We start from the raw sequence: 12,500 nt of genomic DNA on the forward strand, positions 1-12,500 counted from the left end.
TGTGGATAGTGCTTTTAACAATGAACAGTGTCTCAAAGCAGCTTTACAGAACATAGGAACAAAAAACATAGATGTTAGACAAAATCATCCCTAGTGAGCAAGCCTATGGTGACTGTGGCAAGGAAAAACTCCCTTAAATGGTTTAAGGAAGAAACCTTGAGAGGAATTAGACTCAAAAGGGAACCCATCCTCATTTGGGTGACACCAGAGAGTGTGATTATAAATTATTCTAAACATCGAAGAGTGTGATTATGAACAATGTTATTTCTGCAGTTATGTACAGTCTACAGTGTGATGCAGATACAGCATATGTAGAATGTTAGTGTGTGTATTAATTAGGAGGTTGTTGTCGTCCACATAGGGCTGGCAGCGTTGCTTTGATATACACAAATCCTCACGAAGCAGAACCCAGCTGAAGCTGGTCCATCTCTGGATGCCTCAGGATCCTTGCAGGATTGGCCTCTGATTACTGAAGATGGCACAATCTCCAGATGCCTCAGGATGGGTAGGAAAAAAGGAACATGTGGAAAGGAATTAGCGTAGCTGCCGTTTATGATATTAGCAGCACTAGATGATAATGTGCATTTAATCAGATGTACTGGAGCACAAGGTTATGGGATGTATTATGTCTATGCCAGGCTAAAGAGATATGTCTTTAATCTACTTTTAAACTGGGAGACTGTGTCTGAGCCCTGAACACTGTCAGGAAGGCTATTCCAAAGTTTAAAAACACTCTACCCCCTTTTGTAGACTTTGATATTCTGAGAACTACCAGAAGTCCAGAGTTTTGTGATCTTAAAGAGCGCGGTGGATTGTAGCGAGTCAGAAGACTGGCTAGATACGTGGGAGCTAAACCATTTACAGCCTTGTATGTAAGTAGTGCTAGTTTGTAATCAATTCTAATTTTAACAGGTAGCCAGTGCAGGGATGGTAATATTGGGGTTATTTGATCATATTTTCTTGATCTGGTAAGAACTCTGGCAGCTGCTTTCTGGACTAACTGTAGCTTGTTTATTGGAGATGCAGGACAACCACCTAGTAATGCATTACAATAGTCCAGTCTGGAGTTCAGGAATGCATGAACTAGTTTTTCTGCATCAGATACATATAAAATGTTCCTAAGCTTATATATATATATATATATATATATATATATATATATATATATATATATATATATATATATATATATACAGTACATTGGCTCATGGTGATTTGTGAGGAGTTTCATGTATGTAGTTTTTACATAGAAATGATTTTACACACAGCTCCATTTCACCAGCTGGCCTGATTTTGGTGTTCATGGCTAAATTTGACCAGCCTGGTGACCAATCTTCATTGATTGCACATTCCACCAGTAAGAGCAGAGTGTGAAGGTTTAATTAGCAGAGTAATAGCACAGTTTTGCTTAAAATATTGCAATGCACACAACATTATGGGTGACATATCAGAGTTCAAAAGAGGACAAATTGTTGGTGCACGTCTCGCTGGCGCATCTGTGACTAAGACAGCAAGTCTTTGTGATGTATCAAGAGCCACGGTATCCAGGGTAATGTCAGCATACCACCAAGAAGGACGAACCACATCCAACAGGAGTAACTGTGGACGCAAGAGGAAGCTGTCTGAAAGGGATGTCCGGGTGCTAACCCGGATTGTATCCAAAAAACATAAAACCACAGCTGCCCAACTCACTGCAGAATTAAATGTGCACCTCAACTCTGAGGTGATATGCAAAATGTGCACCACCAAAACTGTCCGTCAGGAGCCCCACAGGGTCAATGTACATGGCCGGGCTGCTATAGCCAAACCTTTGGTCACTCGTGCCAATGCCAAACGTCGGTTTCAATGGTGCCAGCAGCGAAAATCTTGGGCTGTGGACAATGTGAAACATGTATTGTTCTCTGATGAGTCCACCTTCACTGTCTTTCCCACATCCGGGAGAGTTACGGTGTGGAGAAGCCCCAAAGAAGCGTACCACCCAGACTGTTGCATGCCCAGAGTGAAGCATGGGGGTGGATCAGTGATGGTTTGGGCTGCAATATCGTGGCATTCCCTAGGCCCAAAACTTGCTAGATGGGCGTGTCACTGCCAAGGACTACCGAACCATTCTGGAGGACCATGTACACCCAATGGTTCAAACATTGTATCCTGAAGGCGGTGCCGTGTATCAGGATGATAATGCACCAAAACACACAGCAAGACTGGTGACAGAGTGGTTTGATGAACATGAAAGTGAAGTTGAACATCTCCCATGGCCTGCACAGTCACCAGATCTAAATATTATTGAGCCACTTTGGGGTGTTTTGGAGGAGCGAGTCAGGAAACGTTTTCCTCCACCAGCATCACGTAGTGACCTGGCCACTATTCTGCAAGAAGAATGGCTCAAAATCCCTCTGGCCACTGTGCAGGACTTGTATCTGTCATTCCCAAGACGAATTGATGCTGTATTGGCCGCAAAAGGAGGCCCTACACCATACTAATGAATTACTGTGGTCTAAAACCAGGCGTTTCAGTTTCATTGTCCAACCCCTGTATGTATGTATGTATGTATGTATGTATACAGTACATTGGCTCATGGTGGTTTGTGAGGAGTTTCATGTATGTAGTTTTTACATAGAAATGATTTTACTCTCAGCTCCATTTCACCAGCTGGCCTGATTTTGGTGTTCCACTCTCGCCTATCAGTATGCTCTTAAGAAAGTCAAGAGTGTTAACCCAGCACACGCCGGACCCATCATAGTTCACTGCAGGTGACAGTGACCATCAATCTGAACATTCTTCATCTGAATGTAAACATAAATATACTATTTCAGGCTAATTACAGCAACAAATAATGGCATTTCACACTGACACTGTGGACCAGATGTGCACGTGATGCAGCACAAAACATGATGCTTTCTTCTGTGGCAGAATATTGCAGTCTAAAAGGTGAATTGGAGGAAATGATCAGGGTACTGAAGTACTGAGGATTTGAAAGTATAGATTTTTCAGGAGTGAAAATTGAAATAAAATTTGTTGCTCAAATTGCTGAAGAAGTTAATGCTGGTTCTGATAGAAAGGTGTCAGGATACACAGTGCATCACAGTTTGTGCACCGCCAAGAGTGCCAACAATGGGCATGTGAGAATCAGAACTGAACCACAGAGCAATGGAAGAAGGTGGTCTGGTCTGATGAATCACGTTTTCTTTTACATCACATGGATGCCCGGATGCGTGTGAGTCGCTTACCTGGGGAACACATGGCGCCAGGATGCTCTATGGGAAGAAGGCAAGCCGGCGGAGGCAGTGTCATGCTTCGGGCAATGTTCTGCTGGGAAACCTTGGCACCTGCCATCCATGTGGATGTTACTTTACCACCTAACACATACCACCTACCTAAGCATTGTTACAGACCATGTACACCCTTTCATGGAAACTGTATTCTCTGATGGCTGTGGCCTGTTTGTTTGTTTTTGTGTAATTGTTCTTTGTGTATTTGCTATTTATTGATGCCTCCTTTGTATGTTTTATCATTTCGTAGCCCACTTGTGTTTAGGACAATCTTGAAAAGGAGATGCTACACCTACAGAGGCTACTGTTTCAAGAAATTCAAATTTACTTAAAGAGAAAGTGCTTCCTAAAAAGAGAAGTCAAGAAAAGACTAAAGTTTAGCAGTAAAAGTTGCTCTTTTATGTGGCACAGCCTGGATGAAGCAATGCTACTATTTTACATTACAACTGCAAACAAAGAAAAAAACAAACAAAGGTCACACCTTGTACTGTTACATGTTACACCATGATCCTAAAGAAACCACATTTCACTCCAACATACACGAGCTATATACATATTGTTGCTGCCCCTTGAAATTTTTCTTCCATTTTCAGTTCAGTTGAAAGTCTGTGAATGGTCTTCGGTGGTAAAAACCCTGTCGAGCTTCTTCAGGACTGGAAGAGTAGTGCAGTGTTTTTTTCCCATGGTTATTAGTGACCGTTCCAGGGAGAGGTCGCCCTGAACACGCCGTTTGGTCCAGCTGCCTTAAAAAGGTTAAAACTGACCACCTTTCTGTCTCTCTTATTGTCCACTGACTAGAAATAGAAAAACAATTCTAAACATTAAAACTTGTAAAAACGTGTGTGTGTGTGTGTGTGTGTGTGTGTGTGTGTTGTTTCACGGAATTCAACACAAACCATCGTACTTAGACAGTAAAGTCTGATCCTGAGGTTGATGAGATGAATGTGTGGGACACTCGGATGGATTACCATAAAGGAGATTCACTGTGAATACCACAATTTTCACAGTTTTTAGTTAAGCTGTTCTTATTAAAATGATAGTTTTTATTTATTAATCTTTAGGAATTCACTGCTTAAGAAGTGATCTATGAGCAGTAGATATGGAGAGCTGTGCAGTAACTCCAGAGGAAATGAAAGCCATTATTGAGCCAAGTGAAATTTAACAGTTTTTTATTTTTTATTTTATTAGCAGTAACAACAAAAAAAAGTCTATTTTTAACAATTTATCTTCAAATGTTTAAAATAAAAGCTGTTTCCCCGTTGACAGGTAATTTCTTTATTTTCTGCTCTCTGGTTGAGCATCACCTGGCTTGCTTTCTACAGCTTCATCCTCAGCTTCAGCCTGAACCATGTTTTCAGCCTCATCTACTTCTAAAAAAAAAAATCTTGATTAGCTTTTTCAATATGATGTAATGTTTAGATTGTATTAATTGACACAGATAAAATCTTATACTTCAATTCCTCATTAATTTAAGTCCAGGTACATTACTGACATCATGACATGATATTAATATTCATACCTGATTTGTTGACTTGGACTTTCTTCTTTCTTCTGCCTCGTGTCCCTTTTTGGTCCGTTTCTTCTTCTCCTTTTTAACTGCTGGTGTGCTGTTCTCTGCTTCAGTATCTCCTGGTTTGCTTTCTAAAGCATCAGCCTCAGCTTCAGCATCAAAATCAACTTGAGCTTCAGCTTCAGCCTCAGCTACAGCCTCAACCTTCACTTCAGCCTCAGCTACAGCCTCAACCTTCACTTCAGCCTCAGCTACAGCCTCAACCTTCACTTCAGCCTCAGCTACAGCCTCAACCTTCACTTCAGCCTCAGCTACAGCCTCAACCTTCACTTCAGCCTCAGCTACAGCCTCAACCTTCACTTCAGCCTCAGCTACAGCCTCAACCTTCACTTCAGCCTCATCACCAGCTTCAGCCTCATCTTCCTTCTCAACCTCAGCCTCAGCATCGACTGCTTCAGTCTCGGCTTCCACTTCAGCCTCAGTCTTAAACACTATCACTATTGACATTTTTGATTATTAATAATATTTTTTTATAAATAAAGGATGAATTTGTATTTTTTATGCTCGTTTGTTTAGTTACTTATTTCTTTGAGTAGTTGATGTTCAGAGGGATCATGTGCAGTTTAGTTTACAGTTAAAGAGTTATCGGTGTGAGTGATTGCTTTTACAAACTGCTTCTGGAAATTTACATGATAAACAATTCATTTATTTTGTTTTATTTTTCAGTACCTTTAAGCATTTATCTTATTAACATTGTCCATGTCGGTTTTGTGGTATCCTGAACTAAATATTATCGCCATGGAAAATGCTTCCTGGATTGACCACTAGGTGTCACTGTGTGATTACTGCTGTTAATATGCTCTCACTAGTTACTGAGAGAGTTGAGTTTTTGGGCTGAAAATGAAGAAAATCTAATCGGTTGTATGTCAGGTTCATTTTTGTTCATTTACTTACTCATTTTCTGGCTGCTCGTCATTTCAGTGGCTTTTATAAAGACATTAATATAATTAACATTAAACTAGCATCCAGAGTCTGCTTGTCATACATTGCTGAGAGAAACATGGGGATCATGAGTGTCTGAGAAATTACAAGCTTCTTACAGATTTCTTTTTTTAATGCTAAAGTCAGTCCTGTTCTGTTGTTTATGTCCATAATAGGTAAACATTTCTGTGTCAGAGTTTCATACAGTTAGAGGATGAACTGATTTACATGAGAGCATTGTGTATAACATGCCCCATACAGGAAGTATTTATATTTATACATGTTTTATACTGTGTAGTAATTATACTTTGTTTATCAGGGGAAAGAGTTGCTGAAGGAGAAGAGGCGAAAAGACAGTTGCTTTTCCAAGAACAAAAGGTACAAACCTTTGCATAGTAAACTTTCATATTTAAGCAATGCAAATGTTTTAAAGTCTTTGTAATTGCCTAATGTTTCTAAAGTTTAATTATTACTCATGTATTGTTTAAAGCTTTGAAGAAAAGCAGACTTTTACCAGATGCTCTTTTAGAAGAATTTGAGACAGCGGTCCAGAAGTACGTGATATTTTTAAGCTAACATACACTGACCAGGCATAACATTATATCCACATTATGACCATTATGACCACTAATATTGTGTTGTGTTGTTGTGTTGTGTTGACACCTTTCTATCAGAACCAGCATTAACTTCTTCAGCAATTTGTAGCTCGTCTGTTGGATCGGATCACACGGGCCAGCCCGGGCAATCCCCGTGTGCATCAGTGAGCCTTGACTGCCCATGACCCTGTTGCCGGTTCACCATTGTTCCTTCCTTGGACCACTTTTGATAGATACTGACACTGCAGACCAGGAACACCCCACAAGAGCTGCAGTTTTGGAGATGGTCTGATCCAGTCGTCTAGCCACCACAATTTAGCCTTTGTCAAACTCGCTCAAATCCTTACGCTTGGCCATTTTTCCTGCATTTAACACATCAACTTTGAAGACAAAATGTTCACTTGCTGCCTAAAACATCCCACCCACTAACAGGTGATAATGAGGAGATAATCAGTGTTATTCACTTCACTTGTCAGTGGTTATAATGTTATGCCAGATCTATTTATGTATATATACACACACACACACACACACACAAACTTCTTCATATTCACTTGTATAATTGTGTATTCCTGTTGTTTCTGTTTAGACCACCATCATTGCCAGATGATCAAGGTAAGATCTAAAATTCTTCTGGTAGTTTCCCAACTCTGATCAGATCAGGCATTATCTCTTTAGTTGGTAGACAGTAATTTGCTTATAAGTTTCCTTTGACTCATTGGAGGCTATTTTGTCCTGCAGCTGAGCAGCAGAAAGAGAAGAAAATAAAAGTGAAGAAGTTGAAGAAAGTGTCCAAACGGTAGGCTGAAACATTTATGAATACAACTAGATGTTCTTACACATGATTATGAGGAAGTGAACAGAACAAAATGACTGCAGTAAAATTCGATGTCTTCAGTCTAATCCATGTGGCTAGAATACACCTGATGTAGACTGACACAGCAGTGCTTCTGCACAGGAGCACAAATTGTGTTAAACTGCAGCTTGATGCACAACATCTGTGATTTCTGACATAACATAGCTACAGAAGGTAGAGACTGTTGCTGTGAGGATGTCTGTACTGGATCAGTGCTAGTTCAGTATCAGTATTGTCAAAAATGGGATTGGTAGCATTAATGCAAAAAAATGGATGATATTTTTGGAGGCAAACACTTCAACATGTGGTTTAGTGCTAACTCTTAGTATACTAACACTTAGGCTCAGGAAAATGAACCATTTTACCACATACCCTGACTACAGTGCCATGTTGTATAAACAAAAACAGCAATCCAACATGTGGCACTGGTTTAATAAGTTGTTTTACAATACAGATTCACAGACACAAACACATCTGTGGTAGAAAACTGACTTTTTTGCTCATCACTATAAAATTTGTCACTTGTTTATGAAATGATATGAACGCCACAATTTCCCTTGCTTTAGTTTGCAGGGAAACTGCAGGGCGATGCGGGTGAAGGACGGGTCTGGCAATACCTCCATGCAGAAATCAGCCATGGATTTCATCCAAGCAGGTCTGTATGGCTCAGGAACCCAGAGAACAACCATTAAGGAAACAAAACAAGCCAGTGTATATGTGTTTAACAGAAAAGTCCACACTGAAACACATTAAGTTTACACTGAAATATTTGTCATGTGCATAGAGATTATTTTTGGGTAACGCTGCATGTTTATTATTCTTGTGAGAAGTTCACAGTTGTCAGTTACTGTTACCAGCCGGACAGTACCAGCTCAGTTACTATGACATTTTATAGGACAGAAAAAACCACTAAGGGATAATAACGTGTAAGCCTTGCTGTAATGTTCATTATTTACTCTCCAGTAATGCGTATATCTGCTTCAAATGCTTGATAGTGAGCTGTTTGAAGGGGAAATGGTTTCAAACTCAGGCTATATTCTGAGCAGAGATGATGTTTGATGGAACACCGGGTGTTGGCTGCTGATATGAATTGTTTTAACATCTTTTGCTAGTTTTAGGCAATAAGTACAAGTAAAAAAAAAACAAGTTAAGTGGTGAAAAGTTATTTAAGATGAAAATTCAGCAAAGGTTTTTTATCTTGAACACATGTGGGATCACATACTCAACAACAATAGTTTAAGGCAAGGCAGCATTAGGACTGATTCACTCACTGATCAGTCATGATGCTCTCTGAAAGGTTTTGCAAGCTTTATGACGATGATTGAGTTTAAGTTAATTCGACTAGAAAATATTAGAATAAAATATTATACTGTACTTTAGAAAGTAGTGAGTTATTTTAGAAAATGTAGAGAAAAAAGATTACTTGAGATAGTATGGAATGATCCCAATAAAATCTGTTTAGATGACACGTGTTCCAGATTGTCCTATTAAACAATAAAGATCCTGTTTTAACAGACCCATGAGCCATGATTCAAAAATAAAAATGAAAGCCAAAATGAAAGGAGAGCAAAATTTCTTAATTTCTTTTTCAAAATAGTGCCACTGGCCTGCGATTAGGCAACTTTCCAGTGTGTGTGTGTGTGTGTGTGTGTGTGTGTGTTTAATGATTACCTTCATTACTGATAATAATCCCACATTGAATGTTGGATCTCTACAATGTATGGATCTGTATTCAATGTAATAGAAAATGTTATTAGACGTTTTATAATTATAGCAGCACTGTGGTACGAGGGTGGGATGACTCCTCAAGACCTCATTCCTGCTGTAATGGAAATTTACCTGACAGTGTTAACCTGAGAGCCTTTGAGTTCTTTTAGTGCAAGAAGTATAGAAGGGGAAAGGATGTGATTTAAAAAAATCTGACCAAATGGGTCGATTATTCCACCCACTCCATATTCTGTTTTAATTTCAATGAGCAGTAATTGCTGGCTGGAGAATATTAACTACATTATACATAGCTAATTATCTAATGACTTTAGCATGTGAAAGAATGAAGAAGAAGGTTGCAGGAAATTTGCATGGATTTGCAGGAAGTAAATGGCAGAAGAAACAAACAGCAGCTTTTTATATACAACGTCCTCTGAAGGTATTCTGAATTGTTCATTTCAACATCTCTTTTCTGTTGTTTTATCAAGCAGCTTGGAACTGCAACAACAGTAAATCAAGTATGAAGCAGAATTAAAGAATGTCACTTTTTATTTCTTTGTGGTTATTGGTCAGATGGATACTGATGAAATGTGTCTAACAGACAGTTATACAGGGATAAATCTGCATTATGCAGTCTGTAGGCCTAAGATAAGATAAAGAGTATATAATTGTCTATGAAAAGAGAACAAGCTATTCAGGTGGTGAAATAAAATACTGGTTCATTACCCAAAAGAAAATAACATGAATGAATTAAATAACATGCAATAATGTTTTTTAACATGAATAAACGTTTTACAAAATATTACATTTATTAAAAAAGGATAGGTTAATAATAATGATATAATATCCATCTCATATAACACTTTTTCCAGGATTACATGTCACAAACATTGACTCTTTATGATCTGAGTAAGAGTTTCTCCCACATAATACACAAGTAATTGTTGCCCCCTGCTTTTATTTATTGATGAAGATAGATGAAGACTCCTCCTTAGCATTACATGCCAAGATTACAGAGTATTACACAGATCTTAAATTATTACACAGTAGAGGTGTATCTAAAGGGCAGGCCAGGAAGTTGGGGTGTCCGGCAACGAGGGTGCAGCTCCAGTATCATTAACTTACAGAGCGTTTAACTTACATGGCTGTAGTGAAGACAGGAGAGGATGGGAACAGAAAGAGACTTCCTACGACACTGACTTGTGTTTACCACTGACTCAAAAATCATGAGCAGTAGACTGACCCTTTCTCTGGTCAGCATGATACCTCATGTAGAAAAGGTGGGGAACAGCTTGGCACTAAGCAGAGGGAGGGTTGAAGGCCTTATCCTCTTATTTACATTACTATGATTACCAATTAATGATAATTACCTCGTTTTTTTTTATTTATACCACACCCCAGTAACTGTATAGTGTATTGTAAGACCTTCATCTTGTTTTATCACTTCAATGTGGAGCTCCATTCTTTTCTGCCATTGTGATCATGCTTGTGTTTTTAGATTATATATCATATTATACAATTCATAAATACATTACATAATACAAAATGTTATTTTTAAACATTTTAGTGAACCATTTAAAGGTTGTGAAATTCTTTAAAAAGGATCTGTATATAAGTGAAAAATTCATTTTGTGTTGATTTTTAAAGGGAAATTATTCAGACATACTGATGACTAAAAATAATCAGAATGAGACTGAAATAGGAACAAATATAAATATTTATTAAAATAAAGCATATAAGCACTATACAGATATAAGTTTATTTACAATCAATTCTATTTATCTATTTATGAACTATAGGGTATTTATGGGAATGGGGGAGTGGGACAGGAATAGAGGGATAGATTAATAAGGGATGATTTTTAAGGGAAAGGGGATCTGAAGATTTAGGGTTAAGCCCTTCTTCAGTCCTGGGGTTCACTGTACAACCTGTAAGAAAGAAAAAAAAATTTTTAAAATATTACATTAATCTAAAATAGAAATAAAATTAATTCATACTCACGTGTGGAGAGCCTGAGCAATGTAGGAAAAAGAAGTGAGAGAAAAGAAGAAATATGAAATGAAAGAGAGAAAGAAAAGATGAAGAGGACAAAGGGAAAGACATTGCTCAGAGCTTCTCCAAAATGTTCATCATCTGCTGGACGTCCTGCATGACGAGAATCTGAACTATGGAGGCTAAGGCTGCTGGGTTGCTGTAGAGCTCCAGAGGCTGAGTGAACAGTACTTCAAATATCTGTGTAAGGTGATCCTATTGACAAATCACACACATATTCAACATAGTGTCACTGAGTTTAAGGTACAATCCTGAGAATTTGTGTATCGTGGCATCAGAAGATATTGGAACACTTACAATAAGCACTTTGAAGTACAGCTCTGCTGCAGGCTCCCACACGTCTATATCCCACATGCTGATGAGCTGAAGCACGCGCTCCAAGAATCCTCCCTTAAACTTTAGGAAAGAAAGACAACAGACTTCATTAATGCCATGTCTTATCAGGATTAAAAAATAAGGGAAAATGAGATAAAATAGACCATGTTCTGAAACTTAAATCTCCTGATAAGACACTTACTAGCTGAGGTGTTGAGCCATTTTTAAAACAGCCGAAGAGAATCAGCTCATAAAAAACATCCAGGAAGTTGTAGTGGTAGACCTGCACATAGGAGTAAAGGTACAAAAAGAAATTAGCTTCACATATTGAAGTTCAGTTTTCTATATTATCAAAATCTTTTCTGTTTAAACATCTGTCATTTCACACAGGCGTTTATTAGCTTACATCTGGCCCGGAGAGCTCTGCTTTAATCGAATCCTGATATGAAGGCGTCCTCAGGAATCGAATCAGGGCCTCGTATGCCAACTGCACACCAACTACATCCTGTTCAAACAAACAAGAAAATCTCTGTAACTCACTTTGGCTATGACTGAGTAACTGAAAGTATTTTCATCACAAAAATCAAGTCTTTCATCATTCTGAAGTTACCTGGTTGTTAGCTGCTGCCAGTCGCATGACAATCCTTTTTCCCACCATGAACAAGAAGTCCTGGTTGTGGACGCTGGCAAGCAGAGTCTGAATATAAGACAGCACACAATATACGTTAAAGCAGAGAGGACTTTACCTGCGCAATAACAGCAGCTGAAGAAAGGTTTTACTTACAGCGAACGCCTCACGGACAGCGGGCACCTTCAGGCCGATGTCAGTCACCCCTCTTTCTGAAAGATGGCAGCTAAGAAAGAAGAGATGTAAATGCTTAGTGTATGTTAAACATACAATACACTGTTACATCAATAAACAGTGAATAGGATCGTACCAAATAAACGGCACCTCCATCTCCACCTCCTCTTCATTCTCCTGCAAGCCGAATCATTAAATCATTAAAACTCACACAGTAAATTTTACAGCATCCGAATCAGAGGAATAACAACATATGTAGATACACATCAGATCTGAAACTCTAAATTACCTCAGAGTCGTCCTGGTCATACTCCCAGGTGGAGGTGCACATCTGCCCATCTCCAGCCACATACACGTAATGGCAGGTTACCGTTTTAACGGTTTTGTGCTGAATAAAAAAATATATTGTCAT

The 12,500-nt window shown here is 38.7% G+C and overlaps 1 long non-coding RNA gene across 1 annotated transcript; it reads left to right on the forward strand.

The window, feature by feature from the left end:
* The first annotated feature begins 6,945 nt into the window (after positions 1–6,945).
* On the forward strand, positions 6,946–7,886 carry LOC131346725 (uncharacterized). The gene is made up of 3 exons (XR_009203661.1): positions 6,946–6,971; positions 7,098–7,155; positions 7,779–7,886. It is a non-coding gene; the product is annotated as an uncharacterized LOC131346725 (long non-coding RNA).
* The last annotated feature ends 4,614 nt before the right edge of the window (positions 7,887–12,500 follow it).

This window comes from Hemibagrus wyckioides, linkage group LG26 (genome assembly GCF_019097595.1).
Source record: "Hemibagrus wyckioides isolate EC202008001 linkage group LG26, SWU_Hwy_1.0, whole genome shotgun sequence".
Classification (NCBI taxonomy): domain Eukaryota; kingdom Metazoa; phylum Chordata; class Actinopteri; order Siluriformes; family Bagridae; genus Hemibagrus; species Hemibagrus wyckioides.